The sequence below is a fragment of the Pyrus communis genome, chromosome 6, assembly GCF_963583255.1.
Source record: "Pyrus communis chromosome 6, drPyrComm1.1, whole genome shotgun sequence".
NCBI classification, from domain to species: Eukaryota; Viridiplantae; Streptophyta; class Magnoliopsida; order Rosales; family Rosaceae; genus Pyrus; species Pyrus communis.
The window spans coordinates 18,035,462-18,051,497 of NC_084808.1; the positions used below are offsets into that span (position 1 = coordinate 18,035,462).

General features: G+C 40.3%; 3 long non-coding RNA genes across 3 annotated transcripts; all 3 read right to left on the reverse strand.

Annotated features, from left to right (window-relative positions):
* Nucleotides 1-10,426: 10,426 nt before the first annotated feature.
* Nucleotides 10,427-11,922, reverse strand: LOC137736491 (uncharacterized). The gene is made up of 3 exons (XR_011068756.1): nucleotides 11,704-11,922; nucleotides 10,784-11,612; nucleotides 10,427-10,667 (listed from the first exon to the last, which is right to left on the reverse strand). It is a non-coding gene; the product is annotated as an uncharacterized lncRNA (long non-coding RNA).
* A 1,821-nt stretch (nucleotides 11,923-13,743) lies between these two features.
* LOC137736580 (uncharacterized) lies at nucleotides 13,744-14,369 on the reverse strand. The gene is made up of 2 exons (XR_011068770.1): nucleotides 14,271-14,369; nucleotides 13,744-14,180 (listed from the first exon to the last, which is right to left on the reverse strand). It is a non-coding gene; the product is annotated as an uncharacterized lncRNA (long non-coding RNA).
* A 269-nt stretch (nucleotides 14,370-14,638) lies between these two features.
* LOC137736642 (uncharacterized) lies at nucleotides 14,639-15,458 on the reverse strand. Its single transcript, XR_011068782.1, has 3 exons — nucleotides 15,373-15,458; nucleotides 14,946-15,029; nucleotides 14,639-14,808 (listed from the first exon to the last, which is right to left on the reverse strand). It is a non-coding gene; the product is annotated as an uncharacterized lncRNA (long non-coding RNA).
* Between the last annotated feature and the right edge of the window lie 578 nt (nucleotides 15,459-16,036).

Consider the following 16,036-nt stretch of genomic DNA (forward strand, 5'->3'; position numbering starts at 1 on the left):
CACGCGCCGGCCAAGGCACGGCCCTACGCGCCGGCCAAGGCACGGCCCTACGCGCCGGCCAAGGCACGGCCCTACGCGCCCCCCACGCGCGGCCACGTGCCATGCACACTGACGGCGTCAACTGACGCCGTTAGGAATATTCCGTTAAAACTGACAGATTCCGTTAACGGCGTCAGGAATATTCCGTCACCTTCTCCGGCGAGACTCCGGCGCCGGCGACGGCGCCGGAAAACTGGGAAAGTTTCAAATCGTGTTTTCTCACTCGTTTCTCAACCGTTTTTCATGATTCAAACGCCAAAATGAAGCTTAGGACTAGTAGAATAACGTTAGACTAGTTTTAAGGCCTAAAAATCACACGATCATACCTGTCTTCAAACTCAAAACTCGGCCAACTTTGAACCCAGCTTTCCCGACGTCCAAACTCGTCCAACGAAACACTCCGAGGTTCCTTGGGACCTCACTAAGACATCTACAAGCTTAGAAATTCCAAAAACACACTAGTTTAAGGTTTGCATGAATAGTAACTAAAACGGACCTCGTCGAAACGACGTGAAAACGTTAGAATTCTCACCTGAATTTGGTATGGTTGTGCTCCTCACAACCTCACGAGTTCAATGGTGTAATTGGTTTCTTGATTTGTGAAGGTTTGAGTATATGTGTGTTTTGTCCGTATGTTGAAGAAAGAAGAAGAAGAACTCAGGGAGAGAGAGAGAGAGACAGAGAAGACAGAGAAGAGACAGGGAATGAGGGAATCCCGGGAGAAAAAGAGAGGGTATGAGTGTGTGTGGTCCTACAACACCACACAACACAAAACTACACGTAAAGTAACGAACTAGGGGGTAAAATCGTAAATTCATACGTACGTTTCGCTAGTTTCTGGACGGGATGTTACAACCTACCCACCTTAATAGAATTTCGTCCCGAAATTCAAAATAACTAAATACACCCCTAATGGTCAAAGAACAATCTAGGATACAAATCCCTCATCCTATTTTCTGTCTCCCATGTCGCTTCCTCGACTGAATGATTCCTCCACAGAACTTTCACTAAATTCACCGTCTTGTTCCTCAGAACCTTCTCTTTCCAATCTAAGATCGTTAACGGTTCCTCGTCATACGTCAAATCTGGATTTATCTCCAACGGTTGAGGAGGTATCACATGCAACGGATCAGCAACATAATGTCGGAGCATAGACACGTGAAAAACGTTATGCACTTTAGCCAACTCTGGAGGCAACTCCAATCTGTAAGCTACCTCACCAACTCGTTCTGTGACCAAGTACGGTCCGATGTACCTGGGACTCAACTTTCCCTTCTTTCCAAACCGCACGACACCTCTCTACGGTGAAAGCTTCAGAAACACCCAATCTCCGACCTCATACACTCTGTCCGTAGCATGCCGATCTGCTAAACTTTTCTGCCTGTCCTGAGCTGCTTTCAGGTTAGACCTAATTACCTGAACATTTTGAGTAGTCTCCTCGACAATCTCCGGACCTACTAAGACTCTTTCTCCAACCTCTGACCAACATAAAGGAGTGCGACAAGATCTACCATCCAAGGCCTCAAATGGCGCCATGCCAATGCTCGAATGGAAACTGTTGTTGTAAGCAAATTCCATCAAATCTAACCGCTGGTGCCAAGCATCACTGAACTGTAACACCGATGCTCGCAGCATATCTTCCAAGGTCTGAATAGTTCTCTCGGATTGTCCGTCTGTCTGTGGATGATATGCCGTACTGTAAAGTAGTCTCGTACCCAAAGCTTCCTGAAAAGCTACCCAAAACTTCGATGTGAATCGTGGGTCACGATCCGAGACAATACTCACAGGGACACCATGATACTTCACAACCTTCGAGATAAACAATTCTGCTAACCGGCTCAAAGAGTACTTCTCTCTCACTGGAATAAAATGTGCTGATTTAGTGAGCCGATCAACGATCACCCAAATGCCGTCAAAGCCATTATGTGTACGCGGCAACTTGTACACAAAATCCATAGTGATATTTTCCCATTTCCACTCTGGAACGGGAAGCGGCTGTAACAATCCAAACGGCTTCTTTCTTTCTGCTTTAACCTGCTGACAAACAGCACAATTGCTCACATACTCGGCTATCTCCCTTTTTATACCCGGCCAATAATAAAATGGTCGAATGGTATGATACATTTTGGTTGCCCCTGGGTGCATGGCATAAGCCGAGATATGTGCTTCATCAAGAATTTCCTTCTTCAAATCCGCATTACTAGGCACGAACATTCTACCCTCTAACATCAACATGCCATCAGAATCACGAACTCTGAGATCTCGCCTTCTTCCTTGATCTCGAGCTCGAATTAGTTCTTGAATCTGCTCATCAGCTACTTGAGCTTCAAGCACCCGATCAACCAAGATTGGCCTAACTTGAAAATTAGCAAGTAACGCCACTTCTCGATCTTCTGCTTCTAACCTTACTCCAGTAGTACGCAAGTCCACCAAAAGAGGAATACGACTAGCGTACAACGCATTAATACGGCCCTGTGACTTCCTGCTAAGTGCATCAGCCACTACGTTCGCACGACCAGGGTGATAATCAATCGTGCAATCGTAATCGCTGAGCAACTCCAACCACCTCCGTTGACGAAGATTAAGTTCTTTCTGAGTGAAGAGATACTGAAGACTCTTGTGATCCGCAAAGATCCTACACTTCTCTCCGTAAAGATAATGTCTCCACAACTTCAACACAAAGATGATAGCAGCCAACTCCAAATCATGTGTAGGGTAATTCATCTCATGGGGTTTCAACTGCCGCGAAGCATAAGCAATCACCCTACCATGCTGCATCAATACACATCCCAGACTATTCAAGGAAGCATCGCTATAAACCTTGAAATCACCACTATCGTCCAGGAGTGCCAAAACAGGTGCATGAGTGAGACAATGCTTCAACTGCTGGAAACTTTGCTCACACTTATCATTCCACTCAAACTTAACATCTTTCCTTGTTAACCTCGTCAGTGGCAAGGCAATTACCGAAAAATCCTTAACGAATCTCCGATAATATCCCGCCAAACCAATGAAACTTCTCACCTCAGTGACGGTTCGTGGTTGCTCCCAACTCTCCACAGTTGCAACCTTCTGAGGATCAACCAGAATACCTTGAGCAGAAATGATGTGCCCCAAAAACGCGACTTGATCTAACCAGAACTGGCACTTGTTAAACTTAGCATACAATTGGTGTTCCCTCAACCTCTTCAACACCAAAGTAAGATGTCGGACATGCTCCGCTTTGGACTTAGAATACACCAGAATATCGTCAATAAAGACAATAACAAATCTATCCAAGTAAGGCTGGAATACCCGGTTTATTAAATCCATAAAAGCTGCTGGTGCATTCGTCAACCCAAACGGCATAACCAGAAACTCGTAATGACCGTAACGAGTCCTGAACGCCGTCTTAGGAACATCATCCCTACTAATCTTCAGCTGATAGTACCCAGACCTCAAGTCTATCTTAGAAAATACACAAGCACCTCTCAGCTGATCAAACAAATCATCAATACGAGGCAATGGATAACGGTTTTTAATCGTCACCCGATTCAATTGTCTGTAGTCGATACATAGCCTCAAAGTCCCATCTTTCTTTTTCACAAACAACACTGGAGCGCCCCAAGGCGAAGTACTAGGCTGAATAAATCCCTTATCCACTAATTCCTGTAGCTGCACTTTCAATTCCCTTAACTCAGCGGGAGCCATACGATAAGGAGTTAATGAAATAGGATTAGTACCTGGAAGTAACTCAATAGTGAAATCCACTTCTCGATCTGGGGGTAAACCAGGTAAATCCTCAGGAAAAACATCAGGGAAGTGTCTGACCACTCTCACATCCTCAATTCTGCTAGGAACGGTCTCATCTAACACCACATGAGCTAGATACCCCTGACAACCTTTAGACAACAACTTCTTCGCTCGCAAGGTCGAAATAACGCCGTGTCTCACCCCACTCTGCTCACCCACAAAAGTAACCTCAGGTAATCCAGGACGGTGAAACGTAACTACTTTCCCGTAACAATCAATGTTGGCACGATAGAAATGCAACCAATCTGTGCCCAAAATCACATCAAAATCGACAATATCTAACGGGATAAGATCAGCGGGCATAACAACACCCTCTACTATCACTGGACATCCTGGGTACATACAATCTACAACACATCTCTCTCCTCTAGGCATAGCGAACTCTAAATCGTACCCTAGAGGTGTGGGGCGAGATTGCGTCACTTGAGCAAATGTATGAGAAATAACGGAATGTGTAGCTCCACAATCAATTAAGACTCTAGCAAAATAACCAAGAATGTTTAACGTACCCATAATTAGATCCGGGTTGTTCTGAGCATCCTGCAGGGAAATATTGTGAATACGCCACTGGCCCTGCTGTCGTCCGCCGCGACCTCTGCTCGCTTGAACACCGCGACCTTGAGCTCCACGCCCTTGACTGGACTGACCCATCTGTCTCGAAGACCCTGCACTACTAGTGGCAATCTCACCCTGCTGATACTGTCCTCCTTGGTACCACTAAGAACCACCTACCGGAGCTGGAGGATACGGCATGTAGCTGCCAGGATACGAGGGATAACCACCCTGTGAATACGGGTCCTGGGGGTACTGATATTGTCCCGGGGTATAGGGAACAGCATCACCCTGATAGTGGTAGGCACCACCTCTACCTGCTTGACCATAATTACTCGGACCCTGAATTTGCCGAATCGGTGCAGGTGGCGGCATAAAGGTCTGCTGCGGCTTCTGCTGCTGACCCTGGGGACAATTCATTGCTCTATGTCCCACTTGTCCACACGTGAAACAACCACCGCTGCCATGCCTGCACTCGCCGAAATGTCGGTTATTACACCTACGACAAAATGAAACTCGGCTTCGGCCACCATCACCTTGTCTCTGGCCTCGAGCGCCTCCATAAAACCTACCTCCTCGTCCCTGTCCAGAGGTACTGAAACCACCACTAGACGAACTTGAACTAATACCACCCCTCTTGAAATTCTGAGTCTGGCGAGGCCCAAGCGACATTTGACCTTTCCCTTTGTCATCTTTCTTTTCATCACTATCGCTCGACATATTCTCAGAGTCCTCTATCCTCAATAGTATTTCATAGAAATCCTGATAGGACTCACAGTGAGTAGTAGTCGCCATAGAACGCCATCTCTTCCTAGTGCCTAAGCGGAAACGACGAAGCATCTCCGCCGGATTACCAGCAACGTGAGGATAGTAACGAGACAAATCAGTGAACTTACGATAATACTCGTTAGCCGTCATCTTTCGCTGTTTCAACTCGGTGAATTCCTGTTTCTTACGATCAATATACTCAGGGGGCACAAACCTCCTCTGAAACACATCCTTGAAAACATTCCAATCAGTCCTTTGAGCTGAAGTCAACCTACGAAGCTCCTGTTCCCACCAGGCTGCAGACTCCATCTCCAGAAACCATGAGGTTGTCTCGACCCACCTCTCTATAGGAAGGTTCCCCTGATTATGCAACACACGGAAAGTCTTCTCTATGTGTTCCAACCACTGTTCTGCGCCTTCGTGACCCTCACTACCTTTAAACTTATCCAACTTCAGATTATACATAGTCTCCAGAGGAGTCCTCTGGGGAGGGCGCATCACTGACTGAATGGCTGTAGCAATAACTTCCCCCAACTGAGCAACATCGGGGAAGCTAGACTCAGAAGAACGACGTGGTTCCCGACGAGGCGGCATGATTCTGACAGAAGACACCAACTATTAGAATACTCACCAAGACACAGGACTGCCAAACCTAGGCTCTGATACCAAGCTGACACACCCCGACCGAGATCAGGGAGTGCTGGCCGTCACACGAAGGTAACGTAGCCATGTGCGCGTGCGGAAGCTATTAAGATAGTAATATAAAAGTACGAATAATTAAAAACTAGCATACAAGTACTAAAACAAGTGCTAGCGTATGTGAGACACACTTTCAGAGCAAGTCTACAGCAGTCAAAAAGGAAAGATGCGACATAAATACACCCGAAGGTGACCCTACAATGGTGAGTGTCTGTCAGAAATGCCGGGACGCCCTCTGGGAAAAACCACCGAACTTGCTAGACCACTAGAACCTGGAGGGGCGCAAAAACAAAAGCGTGAGTGGGCAAAAACAAAGCTCTTTGAAAACTCTTTAGCAAAATACATTCTAACCCCTCGCTGTAAAACCTGTATACTTCCCAGAAAATGAACATATATACGTATGTATAGATATGCCAATCATGCTCCAAAATATGCCATTCATGCTCGAGAATATGCCACATCAGAATCTCATAATAAATGTAAATGCTCAAGCGTAATTCACATCAATAACATATAATCTGGCAGCCGGGAGTCACCTAACGTGACCTGTACGGCTGTATATATAGAGCTCCAATCTCAACTCAATAACTGAATCTGCACACGAGTCGGAACCACCTAACGTGGTCTGTACGACAGGCTTGGTGTAATATATAGATATGCTCTAGTGCTACGATCACGTGAAGCTGTGCGATAAATCGTGGGTCACCTACGAGTCGGAACCACCTAATGTGGTATGTACGACAGGCTGTGCACCTAACTTGGATCCAAGGCGAGCATGCGGTGCGGGAGGTGAACATACACGTGAAGGCTATGCCCCTAACTCTGGGCGGGAGCACTAACACCGGGGGTGCAGATTATGAGCTCTCTAAGCATCTCAAACTACTACTGCATACAAACATGAATACCACTTACCTGGCACTTACCTGTGCGTCCACAGCACCAATACATATATATAAATTTATGCCGCTACTAATGCATGTGATGATGCATAAGTGATAATAACAAAGTGCATGGCATAAATCAATTACTCTTTTTAATCTATTTCTGGGAATTTAAATGTATATAGGTATATACGGAAAACAAAAGCCCACTCACTGATAAGTGGAAGGGTCGTAGCCCCCCTGCCTCGAGTGTGTACGCTCGTCCTCGAAATACGTATCACCTATACGCGCAAAAGCTACGAAAACGTTAATTTAAAAGCACTTAACCAACTTCTCGTAATAACTTCTCATACATTGCTCAAAATGGACAATTGAATATACCAACGTGCTCTACACAACCTCAGGATCACAACCATATTTTTAGAATATTTTTCCTCCGCCGCACGTGCCCCCCACGCGCGGCCACGTGCCATGCACACTGACGGCGTCAACTGACGCCGTTAGGAATATTCCGTTAACGGCGTCAGGAATATTCCGTCACCTTCTCCGGCGAGACTCCGGCGCCGGCGACGGCGCCGGAAAACTGGGAAAGTTTCAAATCGTGTTTTCTCACTCGTTTCTCAACCGTTTTTCATGATTCAAACGCCAAAATGAAGCTTAGGACTAGTAGAATAACGTTAGACTAGTTTTAAGGCCTAAAAATCACACGATCATACCTGTCTTCAAACTCAAAACTCGGCCAACTTTGAACCCAGCTTTCCCGACGTCCAAACTCGTCCAACGAAACACTCCGAGGTTCCTTGGGACCTCACTAAGACATCTACAAGCTTAGAAATTCCAAAAACACACTAGTTTAAGGTTTGCATGAATAGTAACTAAAACGGACCTCGTCGAAACGACGTGAAAACGTTAGAATTCTCACCTGAATTTGGTATGGTTGTGCTCTTCACAACCTCACGAGTTCAATGGTGTAATTGGTTTCTTGATTTGTGAAGGTTTGAGTATATGTGTGTTTTGTCCGTATGTTGAAGAAAGAAGAAGAAGAACTCGGGGAGAGAGAGAGAGAGAGAGAGAGACAGAGAAGACAGAGAAGAGACAGGGAATGAGGGAATCCCGGGAGAAAAAGAGAGGGTATGAGTGTGTGTGGTCCTACAACACCACACAACACAAAACTACACGTAAAGTAACGAACTAGGGGGTAAAATCGTAAATTCATACATACGTTTCGCTAGTTTCTGGACGGGATGTTACACCCACCCCCTTCCCCTTAGCGTAGATAATATCGTTTGTTAAAAAAAAAAAATCATTTGACAACTAATTTAATCACATTATTATCCGTGTGCGAATGACTTTTTAATAACCGGCATTACACGTCTCTTAAGATATTTTGAACATGTTTAAAATAGAGAAATTGAATCACATTATTACTAGCTTATTGTGAGGTACTAATTAACAAAAAAAAAAAAAAAAAAACAAACAAACAAACAAACCACAAAAAAAAAAAAAAATTATTAAAATGATGAAAATGCCGCTGCCTTATTTGATGCATTATTTTAGAATGCCTTTGAAGTTTTTTTTGTCTTGGTGGCATTTTTGTCCAAATATTTTTGTTGAAGCTTGGTGACACCAAAATCACTATTCACCTTTTTCATTGGCTTTATATATAGATTAGCAACTAAATTAGGTTTATGAAAGTTCAAGGGACATAAATAACTGATTTGTGTACAATCATTTAACATTACACAAATACAAAGTTGTATAAATTTTTGTAATCACTTAGATCCGACAAATGCTTGGCCCTCAAAACTTTTGTAACTTTACATGTGACGTAGTTGACATGTTATCTCAAAACGGTCTTGATGCACTTAATACATCCTGTTATGAACAAGCAATTCTCTGAGTTAGGACAACTGTATTTTATCTATCCTCTGTCCTTCATCTATTAGCCAATCGATTATATGTGCTTGATGATGATGTTTCATGTGTCCCAAGTTGATACTGGCTCTCCAATATCACATTTTGGAACCATGTAATCTTAGCTCATCACTAGTTGCTCGAGTTATATTAATATTAGCCTCTTTGCACGCACTAACGTGCTTGCGAGAGGCATTTTTGCATCATAGGCGCTACGTGCCCTAAATGTGTTTTGTGTTAGTTTTTTTCCATTGTACTTGTCAATGTATATGCTTTAGAAAGTATGATACCAAGTATGGAGGTGAGGGATGAAATCTAGAAGATGGCTGCACATAATTGGAAGCAATAAATTTGAAGTTGTTGACGTGGATACTCTCTCACACCCAGCAGTGCCTATTATGGTGTTCTCACGCGCGTGCGAAAAGAAACTTTTTTAATCACGGCGCACTACGCACGACTTACACATTTTAGATGTATTTATATGCGAGGATTGGTTCAATGTATAGAAATATAAAATAAAGGCAATTATCATCTCTAATAATACAGGCATGAATTTAAAGTATTTTGTCTAGAATATCTAAAAATAAAAGTAATAAATAACAAAGAAGATCCTTATAATTTAGTTGCAAAAAGCTAAATAAAAAGTATAAAAACAATCCAAGAACTTCAATTGACCTTGATACACTTGACGGCAAAACATATCATGAACTCATATCGTTCAACATGATTGCTACTGCCTTCATCTAATTGCACTATGTTAGGGTGTTGAACTTGATCAGTATTGCCACCAAATAACATTATGTTTGAGCGATGGATTTGTTGAACACGATAATTGGATCGTTGCCGTGCTAAATAATCGTGTCTTTGTCTTGAACTCATTGAATTCTGCCTCATACGTTGTTGATCCCGCCATTTATCTCGTTGGCTTTGTCTCTCATTTGTAACATATACATTTTGTTGCTCTAAACCAAGAAACGTAATGGTGCACGAAAAATATTAGTAAGCATAGAATATTATAAAAGTACCTACATACAAAATTAATTTTTTCCTTTTGTTTTGTAATTGAATCAATGGTATACATTTCGTTTTTTTTCTTTTTCTTTTCATTTGATTGAGAAGTTCTGTTTTTGAGAAAAGGGGCTTTTCGCAATTTTTAAGATTTGGGCTAGAAGGAGAGGCCAAAAAAATTTCCGACTTATAATTGTGAAATTCGAGGTCTTCGTTAAAAATTCAAATTTTTGGAGCTCAATTGGAACTGATTGAGTTAGATCCGTGGATGAGATTTATGATTTCATTTCTCTGATTTGGGTTGTGCTTTTTATTTCCATTGATTTTGCATCTGTGTAATTATGTGCTGCATGTTTTTTTTTTCCTTCACAATTTTTGCCCTTTAGTATTGATGTACTATATCTTTATGTGATGTTCTTTTTATATTTTTCTCTTGACTATTGTAGTTGAATTGTTATTCCAAGTTTACATAAATTTTTTATCTCCTATCGTTCTAGACATATTCCTTTCCTTTTTTTTTTTTTCATTTTTTTTTCTTTTGTTTGGAGTACTTGTTAAAACGTTGGTCACTATGGTAAATATATACAATCCAAATATTGAAATTGTTATAGACATAACAGAATGATTAAATGGATGTTTGCATTGATAGTACAAAAAGGCAATGACAATGTAAAATCACTTATTCGTTCAATCTTACTATATTTGTCTTAATAATTCGTACAAAAATATTCATACAACGTACGGATTTAATAGAGACAAAAAAAAAAAATCATAATTACCCGCAGATGTTGGTCCTATGTTTTCTTGGTTTACTTCCGTTTGATTTTGTACTATATTGACCGAGTTCAATCGAGTTTGATAATTGGGATGTTGTTGTATTGAATTTCGAGCCCGCTATGATGAATTCATAGATTGTCGTCTTTGCCCTTGTTGATTGCTCCCATGATACCTTTGGTCTGGTTGTTGAGAATCATGAACATTTGTTTGTCCGAAGTGAACTTCTTCATTGCTGACCTACATTGAGAAATTGCTAAACTGAATGAATTTTATTTTATTTTATTTTATTTTTGAAAAAGAAGAAAAAATAAATCATATGTACATAAGAGGAATAATGCAGATAAGGTAACAACCTCTGACATATCGCTTCTATCAATTCCCTCCATACTTGATATGTTGAAGTCCTCTAAAAATCTTAAAACATAGCATTGAAATTCAACAATGGAAAATGAAATGAGGCAACACACATAAAATGAAATGAAGCAACACTGACATTTGAAACATTGACAATTTAGACATGGTGTTAAAAAAATTACAAAGAAAGTTAATTTGCTGTAAGAAGTCCATAAAATTATTTAAAAAATTAATTGAGTGCAAATGTGATCAAAACTGAGAGAGAACGAAAATTGAGAACATGAATTACAAACCCAATGAAAAATCTATTTGACCATGGTAGCTTATGCAGATGAAAATGGCTTCGACAGTCACATGAATCTTGCTCAGGGCACCTCTTAATCTTTTCAATCTCTTCCTGAAAAAACAATCACATTAGAGGACAAAAAGGCATTATGTTTACAGAAGTCAATAGCTCTTAAAGAAAGGAATAAGAACCTCGAGGGCCACAGAAGGAGAAATGCGACAATGAAAAAAGCAAAACTGAAAAGAAGTGGTTGGATTAATTGGAACACTACGTCTGCAATTTCATTGATCCTTCTGCCCTTTGTGAAGGAAAAATCAGAGTAGTTATAGCTTGAAATACAAACAAAAGGTTTGGAAAAATCTGGTTTCTGTATTTTTTTCTTCTTTATTTCTGCATTTGGAACTGAAAAGAACCCGATCAAACACTAAAAAGAGAGCCAACAGAATGAAAAAAGCAAAACTGAAGAGAAGTGGTTGGATTAATTGGAACACAACGTTTGCAATTTCATTGATCCTTCTTCCTATGCAACCAACTCTCACGACCTGCTAAAAAACAATAACAAAACGAAATAATTTTTTGAGAGAAATTGAAGCTAAAACTTCATAAATATTGGGAATTTGCATGATTCCGTACCTTTCAATTGCATCATGGATGAAACGCTGAAAGCCTTTGATTCGTGGAGAAAGGAAACAAAATTAAAGATACTTTGCGATGCTGCACATAGAGTTCTATTGGAGTAAAGCCAAGCCAAATCGATAGAACACCAATGGAAATATAATAACGTAGGAAATTTCAGGGAGGCTATCAATATTAGAGGCGAAAAGAAGTTATGATAAAAGGGTGATGGAGTGATATCGTGAACAAATGCAACAGAGAAGTTTGAAAACTGTATGGAAACTGCTATGCAGTTTGAAAACTAAACATGCTAATCCTGAAATTTTTTCTCCCCACGTTGGTTGTTCTCTCTCCTAAAATGGAGGAGGAGTTATCTGTTTCTTTTTCTTTTTCTGTTAATAAAACAAATTTTATATTTCTGTATTCTGACAAAAATGCCCATGAGTTTTTTAATGTATTATATATTATGTCAGTTTTAGTTTTTTTTTGTTTGAGGGTTATTTTAGTCCAGAAATTTTTGATGAAACCTTAAGACACCAAAGTTGATTGCTAGCTTTCTAATATTAATTAAAGATTGTTCACAACTTAACCCCTAAATCGAATACATGGTTGAGCCCCAATCTCATGGACCTCCAGATGTGATGTTTTATCTCAAAAATTGCGGATACAATTTAAAGAAAATGTTATCTTAACCAATTAAGCCAGAAACTTCTATCATTCTGTTCGTACGCATGATTAGTTTAATACAACAATAATTTTTGCACACTCATTTTTAATTTGCCTTTGAACAGTTTCATTCCATAAACAGAAAGAAAAAGAAAGGAAAGCACCGACCTTTTTAAAGCTGAAAAAACAGTATTGGGACGACAAAATGGGCCTAGTGGTAGAGTAAGCCCAAAGCAAAGTGTGACACTTCTAAAAATTTGCCCGAAACTTGATTGTGTTGGTCCATGTAATCATCATCGGATTCTCTAATTCTCTACGGCTGCATTCTGCAACTATTGTTTTCCCTCGGATAATGAAAATTGGGTGGACCTCAAATTTTGACTCACCAGCAAGATAAATTTTTTATTGAGATTAGAACACGAGTGATACGTTACATGAAAACTAAAAGGATGTGCTATCCACACACCTCTTGATAATTTTTATCCGTTGATCTTCTTCAATTTATCCAATTCGACGGTTGAAAATTAAAAAGGTATGTGAGAAGTAAAATAAGGTGTGTGGATATCACATCCCAAACTAAAACCATCGTAATCAACATCTTGTGTGTCAAAAACCACTTATTCCTCAGAGAACGAGTTCCCTATCACCGTTATTATATGAAATGACTGTATTAGAGTAGGAACATCTTTACTACCATTGTGATTTTGCAATATAAATTTATATAAGTGAATCGAATTGTCACAGTAACAGCGAATTTAAACTCGTTATCATAATTGAGTCAATGACCTTGTATTAAAAACTCGAACGATAATTGTGTTCTGAAAACGTTCCACGTCGTTTTGGTTAGTCGGGGACTCGGGTGGGTGGCAAATTCATGAGACCTTGTGTTTTTTCCCAAGACGTCACTTTGCTAATTTTCCGTGCTCGTTTATTCACATCCGGGTCGACCCGACCCAACAACTCGAACGAAAATCAGTCCCACTGGCTGGTTTGGTATTGCTGTGCTTTGAAAAAAAGCTGCTTCTGTTGTGCTGTGAAAAAAAGCGGCTGTGAAAAAAAGCCAGCAGAGTGTTTGGTAAACTTTTTTGTGAAAGTGCTTTTGGAAAAAAAAGCAGTATGATAGTATTTGGTAAAATTTTATGTAAAACAGCTGTGACTGTGTAAAATGACCAAAAAGGGTATAATACTAGATGTGCCATTAATTTAATTTTCTTAACCAATAAAGGTGAATTACTAAATATACTTTATTTGTAAAACAAACATATTTATAAACTTTATCTTAAATATTAATTAGTATGACAAACTACTTCAATTGAAATATTTTAGACTGAATAGTTAGAATTCATTAGTACAATATTGTTAATGTACTTAAAAGTAATCTAATTAGATGTATTCATCAAACTTGCCGCTATTCTATTTCTTAATAACGAGCTCAACTCGCAAATACAAATAACGAGCTCAACTCGCAAATACAAATCATCCAAAATTACAGGGGAATAAAGAGAAACTGAAACAAGTGTGGCTTCCATCTGCACTGCTTTGGCTGTAGAGGCACAAGGACGATCCCTCTCTCTCCCTATCTACAAATAAATATATCTTATAACCGCTGTTCAATGCTTGGTAAACTTCCTGAGGACTTCAAAGTAATCGGGGAATGTTTTTCTGGTACAACCGGGATCCTTGAGAGTAACTGGAACGTCTGCACAGGCAGCAAGAGAGAAAGCCATGGCCATTCGGTGGTCATCATACGTGTCTATTGCTGTCACGTTTAATTTTTCTGGCGGTGTGATTATGCAGTAATCTGGTCCCTCTTCAACAGTTGCTCCCAGCTGAAATTTAGGTCCGAAAAATGTTAGAGAAGTAATAAGCATATGAAGGTGTGGGACTATCAAGTGTGAGGGCAGCCAACTAAAACGAACCTTTCTTAGTTCAGTGCAAAGGAGCTGCCATAAGCAAAGCAGTCAAGTACTGACTACTAATTGATCCAGAGAGCTTCACCTGAAAACAACAGATAAAGTGTGGATTGAATTGATTAAGTGCATCAAAACTGCAGGCATTACAGAACAACCATAAATATACAAGACAATGCAAACCACACCTTCCCCCCTGGAAGGCCTCCCTTTCTAATCACACGGACAGGAGGGCAGTTTGTTCCAAGAAAACAATCAGCATCCACACCAAGCTGCTTAAGACCATCAACTAATTTCCTTCTTTAGCTCAAAGAAAATAACGAACCTGAGCCTTCAACACAATCCGTCCATCTTCGCCATCCAGCTTCGAGACAACAGTAGAGGTGCTTATGCCTGTTCCAGTATTATCGCCAAAGGATTAACCATTATGTTCATTAAAACAGTATTGGAAATCAAACACTAGTCAAATATCGACTTACTCTTCTCGACAGCAACTCCATTGCTCTTGAGACTCTCAGCACAGCAATTGTGATCAGAGTAGGAATGGCTGTACCAAATAACTTTCACAAATTAGAACAAAATGTTGAAACTTGATGCAAATTAAAACCATGGCTGCTCTAATTAACACTAAGAAATCTGCAGCCAATATTGTCGATGACGGAAAAATAACATAAACAAATATACATGGGAAGGAGGAAGATCGAACAAGTTGTCGGTACCCATTCCCAATGCAGAGAGCTCAACTGCATTGTACTGCTTGATGTACCTCTGCAACCGAATAACAGATTCAAGAAAGCTCATTTAGAAACATCCAATAACCAACAAACGTCGATTAAAATTCTTTCCCACAGTTTCTAGGCAACCAAACACGCAATAACCAAGAAAGATAGAGAAAATGTAAGGACATTTTAGTGAATAATGAACAGAATCTATGTTAATCAGATCAAGAATCAACAAAAAAGTGCAAGAAAGAACCAAAACCTTAACAGACGACGATCAATTTTATTTCCCGGGGTTTTTACTTTCTAGGCAACCAAACACGAATTACAGCCCAGAAAGCGAGATAAAATGTAAACGCATTTCCGTAGTCCTTTCGTGTGTGTGTACATACCTTGGCAAGATTGCAGTAGAAGAAGAATGGACGCTTGGTGTGCGAAACGTGAATCCGATTCTTGTTCTTCAGCTTCTTCGTCTTCTTATCCCAGCATTCTAAATCACCAAATTTGACTAAAAATTGAAACAATATCCTAAAAGAAATTGAATCCAGACATCACCAACCCATAAAAGTAAGAGATTTTCAATAATCAACAGAGTCAACAACAAAAGAAACATTAAATTAACAAATAAATGAATAATTAATCAGTTATGTACGAAATCGGAAGTGTAAAACACACCTTGAGGGGTGGGTGGGGGGAGGAGAATCGACGAATGGGAGGAGAAGAAGAAGAAGGAAGAGGAGAACAGGGAAATGAAGAAGAGAACACAGGCGAGAAAAGGGCAAAATCGAAAAAATGGAAAAACCAAAATAAGGGTATGAAATTTTACGAGAAACAAAATCTGGGATAAGAAGAATTGCAACGCAGCAAAAGAAAAGAGCAGCCAAACCCTAACCTAAAAATTTAATTAATTAATTATAGCAAAAATTGAAAGCAAGTCCAGTAGTTGGTACCTGGAAGGCGACGGCGGTGTGGCGTTGAGAGTGACGGAGAGAAACGAAAAGGAGGAGGAGGAAGAGGTGCAGCGGCGGGAGGGAAGAGGGGTGTAGAGTGCAGCGG